Raw genomic sequence first — 19996 nt, 5'->3', positions numbered from 1 at the left:
GTAAACAAGAAACATACAGACAAAATAATTTCAAATAGCAACAAGTGTTGATATCATAGCAAACACCACTGCAACGCTTGTGCCAGGCTCTGCTCTATGCTATATGCACATTAGGTCATGTAGTCCTCACTCCCTTGCACAGATAAGAAAATGCAGGTTGAATAATCTATTCAAGGGAAATAGGAAGTTGAACAATATGTGGAGAAACAGGTTGAACAGTATGTGGGGAACTAGGTTGAACAATAGCCTCAAGTGTGCAGTAGGTAGGCTGGGCACTTGAGAATATTGGGCCCAGCAGGGGTTCGACCCAGCCAGTCCAGCCCCAAGTGGAAGCTTTTGCACACTCCGTTACACCACTTTTGGCTGTACTAGGAAGGAAGTAAAGTGGTGACACGCTCAAGAGAGAGTTGGGGCTAGATAGGATCTGCTCCTAGAAGGATGTCAATGGCCATCTCTATGCAAGGGAGTGTCTAAGCTGAGGCCTGCACAATAAGAGGAACTAGCCTTGCAAAGAGCTGGGCATGTCCAGCAGAGAAAACAGCAAGGGCAAAGGCCTTGAGGTGGAAGAGTACCTGTGGGGTTTCATGAACATAAGGATGGAACTCAGTGAGCAGCAATAAGAAGGAGAGGAGATGGTCAGGAGCTGAGGGTAGCAGGCTTTGCAGGTCTCAGCAAGGAGCTGGACTTTCATTCTAGGTGTGATGGGAAGTTTTGTTGTTATGGCCACTGAAGGAATTGGGTGGATGGAGTTCGACTAGAGGGTGGATACCCTTCCTGCCCTACCAGCCTTGAGTTCAAGGAGGAAGTTGATTACTCAGGCCTTAAGCATGCCCCTCCTCATCTGGCCTCCTGGCTTCTAGGAGATTCCTGAGGACATTCACCAAGTCTCCAACATTACCTGATGTCAGATCAGGTAAGCCCTCATCTTACAGATAGGGCTGAGACTGAGGCCCCGACTTCAGGGATGTGTCTTCACCTTTGAGTAGGAGAAGCAAGGGTGGTATCTGCTTCATCTACTCATGTACCTGCAGCACCTAGCACAGGCTGACCAGCCCATCCTTGGACCCAGGCAAGCAGAGCTGTGCCCTGGCCAGCCTCCAGCTGCGTACGTCCCCATAGGCTAGAGAGTCTGCAGTGCCAAGGGGATATACCCATCCAAGTCTTTGCTCCTTGTCTAGAGTACTACAGATTCCTAGGATTCCAGAGCTCCCTACCTAAAAGTCCCAAACCTGCTGCCAGGCCTCTTCCTGGTCTATTGTCTGGAGGCAGAACACTAAACCCAGGGTGTAGCCAAGGGGCACTGCTGAGTATGGGGTGTGGATGGAGCTTGGACCTGCAGCCTGGTATGTCTACACACATGCAGGTGAGGTGTGCACGGTACAGGATGGAGCTGGGGATGAGAAGGGAAGGTGGCAGGTTATAGGCTGGGAAATGAGCAACCAGGGGATGGGGCTGGCTCTCCCCAGCACCACCACATGTCAGTGCAAGTATCTAAGAAGTCTGTTTCCAAATCGATCCTGGCCTTTCAGGCTGCTGAGAAGTTATACTTATTGAGGAGAAGGATAGAACATTTAAGAGAAGGTATTGGTTTGATTTATAACTTTTAAATATTTAGATTTAAGGGTGAGTGGCCACCAGCCTCCACCAATATCAGGAGTGTGTTTGGCCTAGACCCTAGGAGATATTCAATATTTATCAAATAGATGGATTAATCTCATTTAATTTAATGCTCACACAGACTCAATGGAGGGAAATCACGTCGTCTGTATTTTATTGATGAGGAAACTAAGGCTTAGAGATTTAATGACTGACCCTATTTGTCAAGTTAGAAATTTGTCTTGCAGAGCTGAGAGCCTCAAGCCCTAACGTGTCTGATTCCAAAATCCATTGCAATTGGTTCATGATAAGTTCACACCCATTATGACCACATTAAATATATTATAACTGTTTGATTATGTCACTCACTGATCTTCGGGGACATGAGCACTGTTTATATTACATGAAAAAGGCCTTCTCTTCTTCATTCTTACTCTACCTCTCAGGCACCTTTGGGAAGTAATAAGACAGGAGCTAACACTCCATTTAACAAATGGAAAACTGAGGACTGAGCAATAGCCCGAGGTGTTAACAAGGCTTAAATAGGGAATTTTTTTTTTTTTTTTTAAAGTAGCAAGAAATCTGGAGGTAGCTAGGAAAGGGCTGGTGTAATTTTTGCAACATTTTCAGCAAACAACTTCTACCTCTTGGTCTGTTCTGGCTATTTATTGCTGCAGCATAACAAACGGCCCCCAAACAACCACCATTGTATTGTCTATAGTTTTGTGAGTCAGAAATTTGGGCAGGGCTCAGCTGGGTGATCCTTCAGTGATCCATGGAGCACTGACTAGAGTCATTCAGTGATACTCAGGTGCTGATTGGGCTACGCTGGAGAATCAAGATGGTTTCACTTAGATGCCTGATGCTTTCGTGGGGATGGCTGGAACACTGAGCTCAACTGGGTCCCTCTGCCTCTCCATGGAATCCCAGGGCTTCTCCAGGTGGCTGTCTCCAGCAGGGTAGTTTGACCTTTTTCATGGCAGCTCATGGCTCCCAGAGGCCATAGCAGAAACTGCCAGTCCTCCTAGAGGTTAGGCCTGGAATGGGTGTGGCATTATTTCCACCATACTCTATTGGTCAAAGAAGTCACAGGTCAGCCCAGATTTAAGTACAGGGGAAACTGACTCCTCCTCTCAAAGGGAGGAGGATCAAAGAATCCACAGCCATCTTTAACTCATCACATGGTCCGAGCTACTTGAGATGTAGTCATCATGTCTCAAATTCCAGACAGTGTGGAGGACGGGTGGAGGAAGGTGTTTACCCTCCCTTTTAAGACATTTTCTAGAAGTCACACACAACATTTTCCACTGGCCAGAACTTACATGGGCATACCTAGGATATGGAAGGGAAACTGGAAACTGTAATCTTTATTTCAGGAGGCATGCCATGTACTCCGATGAAAATTAGGGATTTTGTTGACTAAGGAAGAAGGGGAGCATAGGTATTGAGGACAACTAAAATCTGTTCCATGGTTAGGTGGTTTTTTTTTTTTTTCTTTGCTACCAACAGCCAAACACTATTCCTAGCAGAGATGTTTCAATACTAGTCTTCTCCTTCCTAACACATCCTCCACTCTGTCATCAAAATAATCTTTCCTTTTTTATTATTTGTTATGTTCCTATACCGTATATCTTTTAATCATTCCTATGCCAACAGCAAGTGTCCGAATTGTTTTGTGTTGTGTGGAACAATAATGGCCACACACCAGGCACTGTGTCAAGCACTAAACGAACATATCTCACTTGATCTCCACAGTATCCCACTGAGGGAGGATCACAGATAAGGAAGCAGAAACCCAGACAGGTTAAACGACTTGCTCCGGGCCACACAGTGCGTAGGTGCAAGGCTGAGATTCAAACTCTCGACTGTCAGATTCCAGAGCTGTGCTGTGAAACCCATACATATGAAGCTCAGGGACTGTTTACTGATGACAGTGCCAGTGCATGGGCAAGACTTGTGCCTGGTATGTGAAGGTTACAGGCGACAAGTGTGAGCCAAGAGCCTGCAGATGCTCCCTTCCCGCTGTGATCCTTCAGTAGGGAAGCCTGCATCAAGCCCCAAGGCTATGCTGGCATATTTCATGAAATTAAACTGGCACCAGGAATTCATATCATTCTATTTCCTTTACACCCTGACTGGACCCCAAGTCTGGAGGAGGCTTTGCAGAACTGGCTACATTGCTAAGCAGGGCATAGGTCCAGGTAAATGAGGCACCTTTCCGCTCCAGTTCCAAGCTTCTCTGTTCTGACCCCAGTCTTTCGTGCCTTCTTCTCACCCCTCTTCGAGGACATGCAGTGACTCCCTGTTCCTCTCAAGTTCAGTTTTGCCTTTCTCCAAATGCTCCTTGTAAGGACTGGGGAAGAGACAGTTCCATCCTTTTGGTGAATTTCAGTTTCTGCATCTGTCACATGGGAAGAAATAATCCCTGCTTTGCTAAGTAATTGAAATGTTGAGGACCACACGGGACAAGGAACAGGAATGGCCTTTGTAGGCCAGAGCAGGTGAGAGGCACAGTCCCACTGGAGCAGGGTGGTATTTAGAAGACTAGGCATTATCTCCTTGGAAGGCAGAAAGATCTGGCGTAGGGGGTGGGGTTGTGGGATATCAGGGAGTGCCCTACACCTTCTGGGGGGCCTCCTGCCCACAGTCTTGCAGAGGAAGTGGCCCAGGGTGAGCGTTTACATATAGATGCCCTGCTGGGGTAGGGGGGAGGGCACAGTGAGACCACCGGTTCTGAAACCAGACAAACCTGTGTTTGAGTGTCCCAGCTTCATCTTGTACTAGCTGAAGGACCTTTGGATAAGTCACATCACTTCTGCCTCCACTTTCACAGCTATAAGATGGGGCTGAAAAAAGAACCTATCTCATTGGGATTTTATAAGGAATCAAATGAGAATGCGCACCTTTAAAGCACCTCATTTAGCGCAGAAGAACTGTTCAGCCAATAGTCATAAGAGTGACTGGTATTTTTTGAGCCCTGATTAAATTATATGCCATAAGAGTCTTCTTGATTAGTTTATATACTGCTCACCACAATGCTAAGATGTAGTTAACATTATTATTTCCCACTTGTAGATGTAGAGATGGCGATGCAGTTAGGCTGAACAAGCTGCCCAAGGTCATAGTAAGTGGTGGAGGCTGGGCTTGAACCGGAACCCGGTCTGTCTGATGCAGTCTACATAGCCATGCTGTTATTATTACTGTTGACATTACTGTTGTTGACCTTGAATTGTTACCCGATATCTCCACACTTCCACAACACCTGATGGGGGCAGGAAGAGCCACTTGACCCAAAGACTGCCAAAATAGAGGCTGAGCAGCCTATGATACAGCCTGGGACAGAAGTTCCACCCAGCAGGGCTGAGCCCAATTAACTAAACTCATCAGCAGTGATGGTGGCTGCCAGTTTGAATTGGACCACAAAGAGCTGGGATAATGCCTACAAGCTGAAAGACCCTAAAAGATGACATAATTCAAACAAATGTAAAGGCACAGGGGCAATGAGTAAGCCAAAATTCCAAGACAGACAAGGGGGAGGAGAAGTTTGACAAACCTCTGCTCCTGAGATGACTATGAACTAACTCAGTCCCAGAGCACTGGGTCCTGAATGATGTTCCAGTAGCTAAATTGTATTCTGTGATGTGTGGTCAAAATTCCTGCCTTCCAGTCCCTGCATGTAGCTTTACAACAACCCCCCATGGCTCAAGTTAGGAGAGAGGCTCTGCTCTTTTCAACCAAAATTAGGCTAGCTCAGCTCTCCCATTTATCTTTAGGGTAAATGCTAAGAATTGGAAGTGGTGAATGGAGAGGGAGGTAGGATCAGGACATCCCTCCATCAACCCCAGGTGACGGGGCCCAGAAGACATGGCCTGGCCCAGTTCCTATTATATCAGAACCTTAGTCCACATCTCACCGTCTACAATCACACCCTTAGTGATCTCACTCAGTGTCTGGGGTGACTCTGGGCCAGGCGTCTCCCCTCCACTCCAGCCTCATGCCCAGCTACTAACTCCACAGCTCCATCTGTGTTACGCAGGCATGTCACATCTCACCCGTCCAAAATGGAGCTCCTGATTGTGCCTCCAAAACCCACCCCTTCTGCAGGATTTTCATATCAGGAAATGCCAACTCTATAATTCTAGTTGCTTAGATCAAATACCTTGGAGTCAGCCCTGATTGTCCTGAGTCATATTCCAACATTCTTGCAGTCCACAAATTCCATTGGCTCTTCCTTCTAAACGTATCCATGCCCTCCATGACCACCCTAGTCTGACCCACTATTGTCTGTCACCTGGGGTAACACAACAGCCTCCTCTTGCCTCTGGCCTGCCTTCTACAACTTGTTCTGAACTCAGCAGAGATGTCCTGTTAAAACCTAAGCTAGAGCTTGCAATCCTCTTGCTCAAAACCCATCACCCATCACTGCCCTTCTCACTCAAAGGAAAAACAAAGGCTTCCTAAGTCACACAGTCCGACCTCCTCAGTTTCCCCTACAGACCTGCCTCCCCGACCTCACCTCCCTGCACTCTCCCCAGCCCTTCCTCTATTCCAACCACTCAAGGGTGCTCACGGCTCCTGGAAGGAGAACTCCCACCCATGGGCCTTTGCGTCTGCTGTGCCCTCTGCCTGGAGTGCCCCTCCGGCACGGCTCCCTCTCTCACTTGTGTGGGTCTGCAGAGACGCCTTTCCTGGGTACCTCATTAAAAATTACCACCCTCCCCAGTCTTTTTCCCTGCTTTAACTTTCTCTGTAGCACTTAACACCATCTATTGACATGCGGTAGATTTGACTTACTGTTTCTTGTCATCTCCCACACTGGGATGTAAGCTACGTCTAGGGAAGCACCTTCTTCCATCAGATGTATCCCCCTTACCTAGAACACGACGTCTGACGCATAGTAGGTGCTCAGCAAACCTTTGTCAAAAGAACAAAGAAGCACACATAAGAGGACTTCCTGGAGCCATCCCTACTCAGTTCTCACGCCCCCAGCAGCCACCCTCTGAGTGTTCCAAGCCCTTGACTAGTCCCCTCACTTCTTTGATCCTATTCAGGGGAAATCAGCCTCAGGCCCTGTCCAAAAACAGGAGAACTAAGGAGAAACTAGTCATGGAGGAATTAGTCCAAATAGGTGGGGATTTCTTTTTAATTAGAACTATTTTTTTTCCCTTAATACAAAAGGACTTGTGTCCCAGTTGCTGGCTTTTCTGTCAAAGCTTGTCCAGGCTGAGAGCTGGGGCTCTGTGTTCCCACCAAGGATCTACTGTCAGAATCACTGGGGAGTGGCGTGGGCTTCACAGAAGGAAGGTTCTGGGACAGCGGGCCACATGGCCTCCCTGGGACAGGCACACACCTGGAAACCCCACAAATGGGAAGGACTCCATGTGGGTGACAGGTGAGGCTGGTAACAAGCATGTAGGGTCGCTGTACTGTTCTCTCCACTTTCTGCAGTTTGAGAATTTTCTTTAGAGAGAGAGAAAAAAAGCAATTTTCCCTGAAGTTCTCTTTTCCCAACACATGCCCAGAGGATTTTCCGTAGCCCTCCCTCCCCACTATACCCCACCCACAACTTCTCTTTTCTCCTTCCCTCTGATTGGAGGAGAGAGACGTTCTGCTCTGCTTACTAGCTGCCTATTTGCATCTGGGGACACTTACAAACCTTTGATGCCTGTTTGTTCCCCCACTTCCCAAGATTTGCGTCCAGATGGCCTGGTGAGGTGGTGCTGGGCACTGATTGATGCTAAATGCTCCCTAGGTGATCCTGGCGCTTGCCAGAGTTGAGCAACTACCTTGTTACCCCAGCCCCAGCCCCGACTCTTTGCCACACTTAGGAACCTCCTGTTAATAGGGTCCAGCCTCCTTAGAAGACAGTTTAACAACATATTTTGTTACCTGAGCCCATCTTTGGGGTCCACCACAGCTGCCTAAGTGACTTGAGGAGATATTTCTTCCAAACCCAGACAAAGCGCCTCATTCACCACCAGCACTCCTAGTGGATGACATCCTCCCCGTTACCTTATGCAACGCGGGTTCACTGTGACCATTTGGAAAGTGCAGAGAAGCACACAGGAGCTGGCCACAGCCCACTTCAAGCCCAGGAATTTGTGAACAGAAAGGAGCCATTGTTTCCAGTCACTTGAAGGGAACAGCTCAAAAACACATTCAAAGGGCCCTGATGATAATGAATATGCTAATATGATTTCCACTGGGCGCCTGTGCTACCTCCAAAAAACCCTTTCTGACCTTCCTCATGGATTCAAAGCTTTCATTGAAGTCGACAGGGGATTTGGGTTAAAATAACATGAAAGTTTTCACTGAAATGGACAAAACTGGGAGTTGTGAATTAAGTGTGAGTTTCACCTTGGTGCTGACACCCCCGACCTTGAAGGGGAAACACACAGATTGTGAATGGACCTTCTGGACCTTCTAGCTGTTGCCTTTGGGTGGGCAGAGCTAGCAAGCACTAAGGGTCCCTTTTGCATGACAAGTGAGCTCTGGAGGCCTGGGTTTAAATCCCAGCTCTGACACTTACTAGCTGGGTGACCTTGAGAACGGCAAATCATTTCTCTGATTGAGCCTCAATTTCTCCATCTGTAAAATGGTTTGGATAATACTTCCCTTGCAGCATTGCTTCCAAGAGTAAATAAGTCTGTATGTGGGAGGGGTTAGGGAAGTGGAAAACATCTTGGAGCTCCTCACCGTCTCACCCAGTCGGAGACCCAGCAAGGGTGTGAACACCTCCAGCCTCCCATATCCCAGACCCTCTTTCCTTCATTCAGCGTATATTTACGAAGCATTTCCTGGGTGCCAGGTACTGTTTTGGGGCTGGGGATTCAGCTGTGAACAAAACAGATGAACTCGGCCTTCAGTGGAGCTGCCATTGTAGTGGGAAGCACAGACATTAAACACATGAATAGGTAAATAAGTAAGTGGGCCGGCCGTGGTGGCTCATGCCTGTAATCCTGCCTGTAATCCTGACACTTTGGGAGGCTGAGGGGGGTGGATCACCTGAGGTCAGCAGTTCGAGACCAGCCTAATCAACATGGTGAAACCCCATCTCTACTAAAAATACAAGGGCGTGGTGGCACATGCCACCAGCTACTCGAGAGGCTGAGGTGTGAGAATCGCCTGAACCTGGGAGGCGGAGGTTGCAGTGAGCTGAGATCACACTACTGCACTCCAGCCTGGTGACAGATCAAGACTCTGTCAGAAGAAGAAGGAGAACGAGAAGGAGAAGGAGAAATAAGTGCTATGGAGAGGAAAAACAAAGTCCTTAATGAAAAGAGCAGAGCTTTAGAATTAGAGCTGAATTCAAATCCCAGCTTGCTCTTTGCTGGCTGTGTAATGCCTGGGAAAGAGATTTTATCTTCCTGACACTCTTCTGCTACATTTTTTTGTGAGACCCACTGATGATTCACCCACCCATTGAACAAATATTTATAGAACTCTGGGCCGGGCACGGTGGCTCATGCCTGTAATCCCAGCCCTTCGGGAGGCTGATGCAGGTGGGTCACTGAGGTCAGGAGTTGGATTCCAGCCTGGCCAACATGGTGAAATCCCATCTCTACTGAAAATAACCAAAAAAAAAAAAAAAACAAGAAAGAAAGAAAGAAAAGAAAAGAAATAGCTGGGCATGATGGCACGCACCCGTAATCCCAGCTATTCCAGAGGCTGCGACAGGACAATCGCTTGAACCCAGGAGACAGAGGTTGTACTGAGCCGAGATTGTGCCACTGCACTCCAGCTTGGGCAACCGAGCCAGACTCCGTCTCAAAAAAGAAAAAAGGAACTCTGTCCTGTGTCAAGCATTGTTTTGACTGCTGGGGAGGCCACAATGAATGAAACGAAAATCCTTGCCCTTGAAAGTAAAATCTAAAAGAAAGAAACAGACAATTAACAAATATACGTGTATCAGGTGATAAAAAAAAAAAAGCAAGAGAAGGAGGTCAGAATGTGGAGGACATTATTTCAGGGAGTGGTGGTCAGGGAAGGCCTTTCTAGGGAGCTGACAGTTAAGTGAAGCTCTGAAGGATGCTGGGGAGTTAGCCATGTGGGTGTCTGGAGGAAGAACGTTCCCAGTTGGAGGAGACATCAAGGGCAAAGGCCCTGAGGTAGGACAGTGCGTGGCTGTTGGGAGGATTTGGGAATTGGAGGCAAAGTCTAAGATGCACCCAGCATAGCCCCTGGCTCTGAGTGGGGGTTCAATCAATAGCAGTTATTATTTGTACCCATTTTATGAAAAATGCAAGAGAAGTCATTTTCCATTATTATAAAAGTTCTTGAAGTCTTTGTGGATTGATGATTTTTTTATTCCCTTATTCATTTTTCTGAATAAGAACCAGCAAGTCCAACCCCCAAGCCCACCTGCCAGCCTGCCTCTGTGCCTCCAGTCTGAATCCAGCAGAAATGTTTGACATGCAGTGGTGCTGGAGGGAGGGGGTGTGTAATTAATGATGGTTATTAAATAATAATGCCAGCATCTTGAAGTTCTTTCCTCTCCACAGCCTCACAAATTAGATGCCTTGGAAATGTTGTGCCCGTCGCCAAGATGCACCTCCATCTGGGGTGTAAGCAACATCTGCTAAACAGCTGCATCTTGTTTAAGAGCTGGTACTTAATTCAATTATTCAGCTCTGATAGGGGCAGGCCGAGCCGAGCAGGAAGGGGCAGGCCCACTCATGGGCATATGCTGCTCTGTGTCTTCCCAAGTTGACCCAAACTCCTCTCCCATCAGCATCCCCACTCACAACTGTTGATTCAACCAACATAGACATCTATACATTTCCAGAACAGGCCATGCTCACTCATGCTCCCTCCTTGCTTTCTACTCAAGCTGTGTGCCCCTGCCAGGAACACTCTTCTGCTGCCTGTCCAACTCCTGTGTCCTTCAAAAGGCCCAACTCAAATATCAGCATCTCCTCCAGGACAAAGCATAGGGAATTACCTCCCATGAGCTTTCTCAGTGCTTATGCATTCCTCAACTGGAGCATTCATAACATTACATTGCAATTTTGCGTGCCCTGCTGTTTTGTAAGCCCCTTAGGCTGGGAACCATGTTTATTTCATTCTTGTTCAGCATTGTACCTGACTCCCTATAGACACAATGTGTTTAGTTAATGGATGGATGGATGGGTGGATGGGTGGGTGGGTGGATGGGTGAGTGGGTGGATGGATGGGTGAGTGGGTGGATGGATGGGTGGGTGGATGGGTGGGTGGGTGGGTGGATTGATGGATGGATGAATGGATGGATGAATGGGTGGATGGATGGGCAGGTGGGTGAATGGATGGATGGATGAAGAGATAGAAGAATGGAAGAAAAGAGGGAAGAACAAAGTGGTAGACAAACAGATGGACCCACTGCCACCATCTAAATCCAACCACCATCATTTCTCACTGAAACACTGGGGACTCTCACTGGTCTTTCAGTTTCCACTCTTGCCACCAGTAGTCTCTTCTACTCAAAGCACTTAGGAATCTTTTGAATATGGAGTTATATCATGTCACTCCCCTGTTAAAATCTTTCCAGTGGCTTCCATATTCCTAACCCTGACCTCCAAACCCCTATAGGACACAGCCCCTGCTTATCCCTCTGATACCGTCTCCTCTCTGTCCTATGCTCTGAATACTTGGGGAACCTGCCAAGCTCTCTCTCACCTCAGGACCTTTGAATCTGCTCTTCCCCTTTGCCTGGGACTCACTTCCCTGGATTTCTGTCAACCTAGTATCTTCTTAAGTCTTCCAGTCTAGCTCTGATGCCACATCCTCAAAGAGACCCTTCTTTACTGTGCCAGTTAAAATAGCCACCATTGTGATCCTTAAAGGCAAAGGGGCCTGATCCAAACACCAATGCTTTGGCTGCTGAAACCCAACAGGCTCCCCAGAGCGTCATCCTCAGCTGGGGTGGTGACGCAGACCTCCCCCAAGTGCCCACCTACAAGCCTCCCTTCCCTGGGTGCTCACTCCTCCTCTCCATCAACTAAAGATCTTTCATGAATGGGCTTGTCTGGAACTGCCGCAATTAAACTATCAGAGCAACATTGGACCATTTGTTTACTATGGCACTTAGAGCTGGAATGGCTTGTTGTTTTGACTGTTTCTATTTTCAGCTCTATTTCCTAGGGGTAGTGGGGAGAGGGTAGGCAATGAATCCTGTTCTATTCAAGCAAAAAGATGCATCAGTGAAGCCTAGAATTTCAGAGTCACAGAATTCTAGCATCATTGTCATGGAATATGAGAGCAGTGAAAATCTATAATTTTAGTTATAGGTTCCTAGATTCACGAGATTCTAGAATCTTACTCAACGAAATTAGAATCTTAGAGTCAGACAAATTTAGACTCAAAGTCCTAGAGTGATGGACTCTGAGGAGACTCTCACTTTGTCGGCTCCATATCTCTTTCCCAGAAGATCTCTGGGTACCTTATCCACAACGTGCCCCCACACTGACCCACAGCCTGTCACTCTCTATTGTTTTAACTTTTCTTTATGGCACTGATCACCACCTGATATTTGATCTATTTCTCTGCTTATTTGCTTATTGCCTGTCTCCCTCACATGTGAGATTGAGGTCAGGAACTTTGCTTTGTTCACCGTTTAGAACAGTACTCAGAACAACGCCTGGCATGAAGTAAGGGCTAAAAAAAGAAGTGCCCATTCATCCAACAAATATTTATTGCATCCCTACTTCATGTTGGTGCCTCAGAGATGATCTTCTGTCAGGACGGGAAGCAGGTCTCATTTTGCATGCCAAATGCAATTGGCAGTAGATACCCAGAGCACGGTGTTGAAAAGACTTCTTGGGGTTCATCCAAGCTCTGTGGGGAAGGGCAATTGATGAGCAATGTCTGGCATGGACTCAGCCATGGGAAAAAGTGGCCATCTCCGCTCTGGCCTCCAACCCTGCACTGAAAAAAACTGAGGTCCAGAAGAAGATACAGTGGACATGCGTGGGATGCATAGCCAGAGTTAGAACCCCATCTTCAGTCTCCCCTCAGTGTTGGTTCCTGAGCCCAAGCCTCTCTCAAGCACCTGTGTGTGCCCCTCCTTCCCCATCAGCCCTTAGGCTCTCCCTCCCCTGACGCCTTCCTGGGATGAAGGGGCTGCTGGAGTCCCTGGCCCTGAACCCCAGCTTGGGAACCCAATTCTGGAACACTGCCTGAATGCACAAGCCAGTTATTTTTAAAAATCCAAAAAGAAAAGGAAGAAAGAGAAAGCTCACTGCTTCAGTCTCCGCACCAGCCCTGGCTGAGAGAATAGAGACTTGAAAGGAACAAAGGGTTTCCTCAAACACAGCAGATCAAGGGCTTGGCTTATGTGGTAACCGGTAACCGACCACCGCGCTTTGTGACAAATCCTTCAGAAGGCAGCAGCCTCTGTTCCCTCCGCAGCCTTGGCAGGAGGAGGCGGAGGAGTAGGGGACACCCTTCCCCATCACCCCCCAGCCCCAGTTGGGCTGCTTACAATCATGGACTTCGAGAACCCCTGACTGTTAGGACCTCAAAGGCCCTCACAGAGCATGGAGTCCAACCCGCTCTGGGTCAGCCAGGCAGGCAGAAGCCCTGGACAGGCTCAAGGTCACACTTTCGTCCTCCCCGGGTTCTCTTTCAAGGAGGTGGAGACCAGGGAAGTGCACCCAAGCCTCCGTTTCCTCTTGAACCCATCACAGCTGCCTGAAATGCCCTCTTGGAACTCTCCCAGCCACCAAGACTTCCTGCTTTTTTTCTCTCCTGTGGATTTCTTCCAAGTTGCCTGTGGGGTATGGTTTGACCCCCAGGTCTCCAGGGGTCAAACCATACCCCTGGAGGGGTACACAGCAGGGGTCTGCTAGTGGACTATGAGATCGCAGAAGGACTGCAGCCCACACTACACTCCAGGTTGGACAATAGCAGCTGACTCAGGTGCTGTGCCAAGCCCTTTACAGCAAGGCCTCCTGTAGGCACCGTAGCCACCCTACAAGGCAGATAGGTATGGTTGTCCCCATTTTCCAGACAAGAAAGCCAAGGCTCCAAAAGACTGAGTAAAGTCCCCAAGGGGGTTGGCAGAGATTGGCAGAGCTGATGCTTGAACTTGGGGTTGCCTGTCTTCTAAACCACACTCCTATTAACTGGTCTGCTCTGCCCCTCCCTCTGTGCATCAAAGGCAGGCAATGCTTCACCCCACTCTCAGGCACTGAGGAAGGCACCAGAGGGGCCGGGCTGGGAACAAGGGGCTTCCCTCCATCAGAGGGCATCGTGCTCACAAGCCACACACTTGCACCTGCATGCAGGCTGCAGAGCCCATCAGGTCTCCTCATCCACCCCTCCGTGTCAGCCTCTCTCCCCTGCCTCCTTCCTGACTTGCAATTTCTCTGGCTCTTTTCTACCCCATCTGTCAATCTGCGTTGTCTCCATTCTGTGGGCCTCTCTCTCTCTTTATCATTTTCTGCCTCTAGCTCTGTCTCATCCCCAGCCCTCCCCATTACTCTATTCCTATGTCTTCCCTTTTTGTCTCTCTGCATCTGTGTGCTACTTTCTCTCTCCTCAGCGTGCTTCTTCTTTCTCTCTCTTTCTCTCTTCTCCCCACCTCCCCCCGCCCATATTCTGTCTCTCCTTTAATCCTCAGTATCCAGGGTTTCAGTGTCTCCATGTCTCTTCCCGCAGCTCATCTCTCCCTCTCTATTCTTACGCATCTCTCCCTTTCTCCCTAGCATTATCTCCCTCTCCCTCTTGCTCTCTCTCTGTCTCTGCTCTATCCTCCCTTGCTTTCCCTCCTGCCTCTCTTTCTGGGTGTGTGTGGATGTGTATATGCCTTGTCTCTCTCTTTCCCTCTTTCTCTCTCTCTCTGTCTTTCTCCCTGCCCCTCTCCATCCCTCTGTCACTCTATCTCCTTCTTTTGTCCTTGTCTCTGTCTCTTTCTCCTTCTCTGTCTCTTTCTGTCTTCCTCTCTGTTTTTTGTCTCTCTCTCTGTCCCTCTGTCTCTCTTTCTCTGTCTCTTCGTATCTCTCTGTATATCTCTCATCTCTGTATCTCTGTCACTGCCACTGTCTCTGTCTCCCCTTCATCCCTGTCCCTGCTTCTCCCCGTCTCTCTCTGCCTGTCTCTCTAGCCTTCTTCACCTTCCCCTTGCCACCTTTCCTGGAGTAGCTCCTCTGTCACACCCCCACACTGACACACAATATTCCAGCAAATCCCAGCTTAGCTGTAGTGGGGAGCAAGGAGGGATTGGTCAGGGGTATTCCAAAAAGTGGATTTCAGAAGGGGGTGGGGGTTGTTATGTTAAAGGAAACTGCGCCAGCCTCGTCCTTTTCTTCCTCAGAAATGACTGGTTGCTTTCCTGGGAGGCAGAAGAAAAAGTCCCTGAATAGAGATTTGAAGCAGTAAGCTCAGATTCCTTCTTTTTAATATTTATAAAGAGAGAAAGGGGATAATTTCAGGAAGATCATTTCAAGGCGAAAACCCACATATTTTCAATAGAATTATTCCAAAAGCCCCTTTCCGGCTCATTGGAGTGTATAATTTTGTAAGTTAAAGACACCGGGCCTGGTTTCCAAGTTCCCTAAAATGACGCAGCTAAGTAAGAGCCAGAAGGAAGTGAGATGAGAAGAAGAGGGGGAGGGTAGCAGAGGAGAGGGACAAGCTTGTCCCAGGGCTGAGGCCAAAGAGAGAGCAGCAACTGGCATACCTGCCCCGCCTCCCCTCCTTCACCTGTCTTCTCAACAAGCCAGCCAAACTCAGGGCAATACACGCTGTCAAATACCTGTTCCCAATCCTGAGACCTCTCTCCAGGTCCAGACCTATAGAGCCAAGTGCCGGTGCAGGTGGCCCATGGGTTCTTCAGGCAAGGTGTGTTCAGAGCTGTCCCCACCCCCGCCATCTTCCTCCCCAAACCGCCTCCATCCTTGACCTCTTTTCAACCACCCCATTGCCCAAGCTGGCATCTGGGAGTCACGCTTGGGTCCTCCCTCACCCCTGCCCCTTCTAGTTAGTTGCCAAGTCCTGTTGATTCTACCCCCTTCATACCTGTGGGATCTCCTTACATCTGCATTTTCACTGCCCAAAGTGGGCCTCCACACCCCTGGCCTAGACCACAGAGAGGCTCCAGCAGGTCTCTGGGCCTCTTGCCTATGTTCAAGCTGATGGAGTGAGCTTCACATCGTCCAGCTCTGAGGATGGCCCTCTCTTTCTCAGAAACAGTCATAGCCCCCTGCCCCTGTCACCTCAAGGTGAAGGCCAGTTTCCCCCACCCTGGCATCCGTGATCTAGCTACAACCTCATTTCCTTGTACCCACCATCCCATCACAAGTTCTCCACTGTGGCCAAAATGAGTCACTCTCTTCTGCCTACCCGAAAGGAATAAGAATCATTTTTCGACTTCTAAGCCCTGGCTGTGGCTCCTCTCTTCTCCTGGAATGTCTTGGCCTGTGTTGCTCCCACCCAACCTTAAGGTCCAGCTCAAATGGTCCTCGTGGTCCTCCTGGTCACAGGTTATCTTTCCTTCTCTTTGACCCATGACATTTCACTTTAGACAAGAGGTAGGCTGTGTGGCCTGAGAACAGGTGAGGTCCGTGGCTAAATAAGGAACAGGAAGTGGAGATCACTCTCTGACATCCTCCCAAACCAAACTAACTGAGATTCTGTGGTTCTGCTGGGTGCCTAAAATTGTCACCAGGGTCCCCAGATAATACTTACTCTTATCACAGTAAATAGAAATGTCATTGCAAAAATCAGTGATTGATTACTACTCACTGTGAGCCAGGCGCCTTGCTAAGTGCTCTTCATGTGTTATCTCACACAGTTCACAATAACCAGTGTGGTGAGGACTATCATCACCCCAGTGGTACCGATGAGGAAACTGAGACTCAGAGAGGGGGAGTGGCCAGCACAGCATCACTCTGTGAGCCAGAAAGCTCAGGACTCTGACCAGGCCAGCCCAACTATGGAATCCTTGAGTTTAACCTCAAACACACTGAAAATGCTGACATCTGAGTATTAGCAGGAACTGGGTGATGCAGTCCCTGACTCATCTCCCCCAAAGGAGGACCACACGCTGTGAGGCAATGGCCACAGCCCTTCCTTGGGCCCAGCTTCCCCATCTTCTCAAGGTCCAGTTCCTGTCTGAAAAACCTTTCAGAGGCTGGTTCTGAAATCCCAGAGACACAGTTTGTCTTCCTTTTCCCGGGGAAAGGCTCATCTGGGAGAAGCAGAGCTTAGAACTTCAAAGGAAGCCACAGGGACAAAAATGTCCCTCCTGCCTCTTGTCCCAGCACCAGTCTTGGTTTGACTTGGCCAAGAATGTTCCCTGGTCCACCTCTGAAAGTCTGCAGGGATGCTGCCAGCTGTTCCCACTAAATTCTGCTTCCTCTGACCGCTGCTAAGAACTGACCCTTAGTTCCCAGACTGTAGCTTCATCTCTCGCCAGGGCATCTACACCAGCCTCGTCACTGGTCTCCCTGCTCCCACTCTAGGCCTTACCTGCAATGCAGCCTTGTCATTTTAAACAAAAATCACAAGGTCTCTTTAGTTCTTAAAGCCCTCCGTGGGCTCTCATCACAGAATACAGGTCGAGCTGCTCATCCCAGCCCCCAGGCCCTTTGTGCTCTGATCCCCAGGCCTCCCTGGGCTCTGGCCACACCATCCTTCCAATAGGGCCTAGAACAAACCAGGTTCCTCTTCACCTCAAGGTCTTTGCTTTTGTGCTTTCCTGAATTGCTTTCCTGGCTTTTTCCTTCCTCTCTTTCAGTTCAAAAATCATACCTTCCCCAAGGCCTTTTCTGATCCCAATTATCCCTGGTACCTTCCTCCCTGCAGACATTCACACCAGTGATGCTCTTCATTTCCCTGTAATGTGCAGTTAGATATTTGAGTGCTTCTAATGTACCGTCCACTGGAGGAGTGACAGCTGCAAAATTGCAGACTAGGAAGCTCCAAGCTGTCATTCACCCCATGGAAGCATCAAGAAAACAACCAGAGACTGGCTTAGAACTAATATAGGAGCTCTGGAAAACAGTCAAAGGTTTAAAGCATCCAGGTGAACACCTAATCAAGAAAAAGCCACCTTCAAACAGTAGAAAAAGTTTTGTGGCATTTTTACTCCCTTTTGCCCAATCCCCTCCCTGGCAGAGCAGCGCATTTCCCTCCCTTGAGCCAGAGGGAGCAAGCCTGCCTTACTGGCAACACTCTAACTGGTCTGAGGCCTGCCTGGAGGACAGCTCTCTGTTTTATCTAACTAAAATGTCAGGTAGAGGGAAGCTAAGGGCACTGTTGGTGGAAGCTGCAGGGACACTATAGACCCATAGATGACTGGGGTAAGAGATTATGGGTGGACACACAAAATAGACCATCTGTGGCCCTAAGGAGAAGCTGAGTGCTGGGGTAAGATTCTTTGAAAAAGTAAGACATTCAAAAGCAGCTGTACATATGGAAAAATTGAGTAAACCACATTTAGGAGCAGGCAAGATTCATTCTCAGAAAAGCCCTGAGAAGACCTGAAGCTTTCACCTTGGTGAAGGACTGTGTAACACAAAGACAGTTTGCAAAGCCTGGGAGAGGAAGCTGTTTTTTCACATGTCCAGTTTTCAACAACAATAACAACAAAACATAACATAGGAGTAGAAAACATGGCTCATTCAAAGAAATAAAATAAATTGATGGGAACTATCCCTAAGGAAGCCCAGACATTGGACTTACTAGATAAAGACTTTGAAACAACCGTCTTAAAAATGCTCAAAGAGCTAAAGAAAACCATGGAAAAATAACTAAAGGAAATCAGAAAAATGATATGTGAACTGAATTATAATATCAACAAAGAGATAGAAATTATAAAAAGGAACCAAATATAAATTATGGAGCTGAAAAATACAGTAACCAAAATGAAAAATTCACTAGAAGAGTTCAGCAGTACATTGAGAGAAAACAAATAACAAAATTGCAAAAGTAAGTTCCTAATTACCAGTAATTACTTTAAATGGAAATGGATTAAACTAACTAGTCAAAAGGCATAAATTGACAGGATGAATTTTTTTAAATATCCAACTATATGCTGTCCACAAAAGACTCATTTTAAATATACATAGATCGAATGTGAAAACGAAAAAATATATTGCATACAAACAGTAATCAAATGAGATCTGAGATGGCTATCCTAATGCCACACAAAATACACTTTAAGTCAAATATGTTTACAAGAGGCAAAGAACATTATATACTGACAAAAGTGTCAATTCATCAAGAAGATATAACAATTACATACATATATGCACCAAATAGCAGAGTTCTAACGTATTATTCACCCTACTCCCCAAATGTTATTCCATGAGAGCAAGAACTGGATCTGGCTTGCTCACTGCTTTGCTCTCACACCAGCCATTTATTACTAACACACATTTGCTCAATTTCCACTATCCCCACTAGGTAACCACAGTGAAAGTGGACAGGTAGGGTCTGGGAATTGTCACCAAGCTTCAGGCAGGAGCTTGAATCTTGAAGCTTCAGACAGGAGATTGAACCTGACCATCTTCAGCTGTCCCAGCTGTCACCTCCAAAAATTTGAGATCCTTTCCTTGCCATCCATGGTCCAACCATGAAGATAGGAGTGAAGGTGCTTAAGAATTGTGATCAACTCTAGTCTCCCCAGCCAAGCACTTCAGGGCTTGTGGCTGCATATCAGGGAATCCAGGGGACCAAGGGAGGTGGGTGGGTATACCATTGGAGTTGTCCAGGCCAGTGTTACCCATGAGCACCCTGAAGCCCAGAGAGGGCAGGGAACAAGCTGAAAGTCACACAACAAGCTAATGGCAGAGCTACTGACTGCCCACCACCTCCTGTTTCTCTAAGTTGCCTTGGCAACTGCCTCAGGGACTGCCCATAGCATGCAATTTCTCTAAGTTATCTCTTCCGCCCCTCCATTTCCCCTTTCATTTCTCCTTTTCTTCATGTTATTTTTTGTTCTCCATCCCTATACCACACCAGGCCTCTCACGGCCTTTCCTAGATTTATGAGTTAGACCATCTCATTTGACCCCCACAATGACCCTGTGAAAGAAGTACCTTTTAAAGCCCCATTTTCTAGATGAGATAACTGAATCTCTGAGATAGAAAGAGGTCAGCCAGTGATGCCATGTGGGCCTAGAACCCTGCCCAGCCTCTGGGCCTTGTCTGCCCTCAAAAGTATCATGAGATTTATTTAAGCAAAAAACATCATGTCCACTACGAGCTTCTTAAGGAAGCCTTCTTCCAATCACCAAGACCCCTGGCTGTCTTTCTCCTGTGGATTTCCCCTTTCATTTCAGGATGACCACGAGGTATGAATGTTACCCTCCAAGCTGTAGTATGCAGGAAGGCTGGGGCCCAGACCTCAAGCTGAAGGCATTAGGGTGGGTGTGGGGTGTGCCCAGTTCTAGACAACTTCAACCTCAACAAGCTCAGTGCAT

General features: G+C 47.9%; 1 protein-coding gene across 11 annotated transcripts in view; it reads right to left on the bottom strand.

Moving 5' to 3' along the window:
* Nucleotides 1-19996, bottom strand: part of LOC102141936 (signal-regulatory protein beta-1) — a 108793-nt gene that overhangs the window by 37603 nt on the left and 51194 nt on the right. For 5 of the 11 annotated variants that reach the window (XM_074004948.1, XM_074004950.1, XM_065522910.2 and 2 more), the window contains exons 1-2: nucleotides 7486-7631; nucleotides 6391-6510 (exon numbers count right to left, since the gene is read on the bottom strand). The gene's annotated coding sequence lies outside the window, so the exon portion shown is untranslated. Of the gene's footprint in view, nucleotides 1-6390; nucleotides 6511-7485; nucleotides 7632-19996 lie in introns of those variants that run through there. The other 6 variants (XM_074004952.1, XM_045362648.3, XM_074004946.1 and 3 more) reach the window with 2 other exon arrangements.

This window comes from Macaca fascicularis, chromosome 10, assembly GCF_037993035.2.
Source record: "Macaca fascicularis isolate 582-1 chromosome 10, T2T-MFA8v1.1".
NCBI lineage: Eukaryota > Metazoa > Chordata > Mammalia > Primates > Cercopithecidae > Macaca > Macaca fascicularis.
Note: the sequence above shows the minus strand (reverse complement) of the source record. Positions and strands in the feature narration are given on the sequence as shown.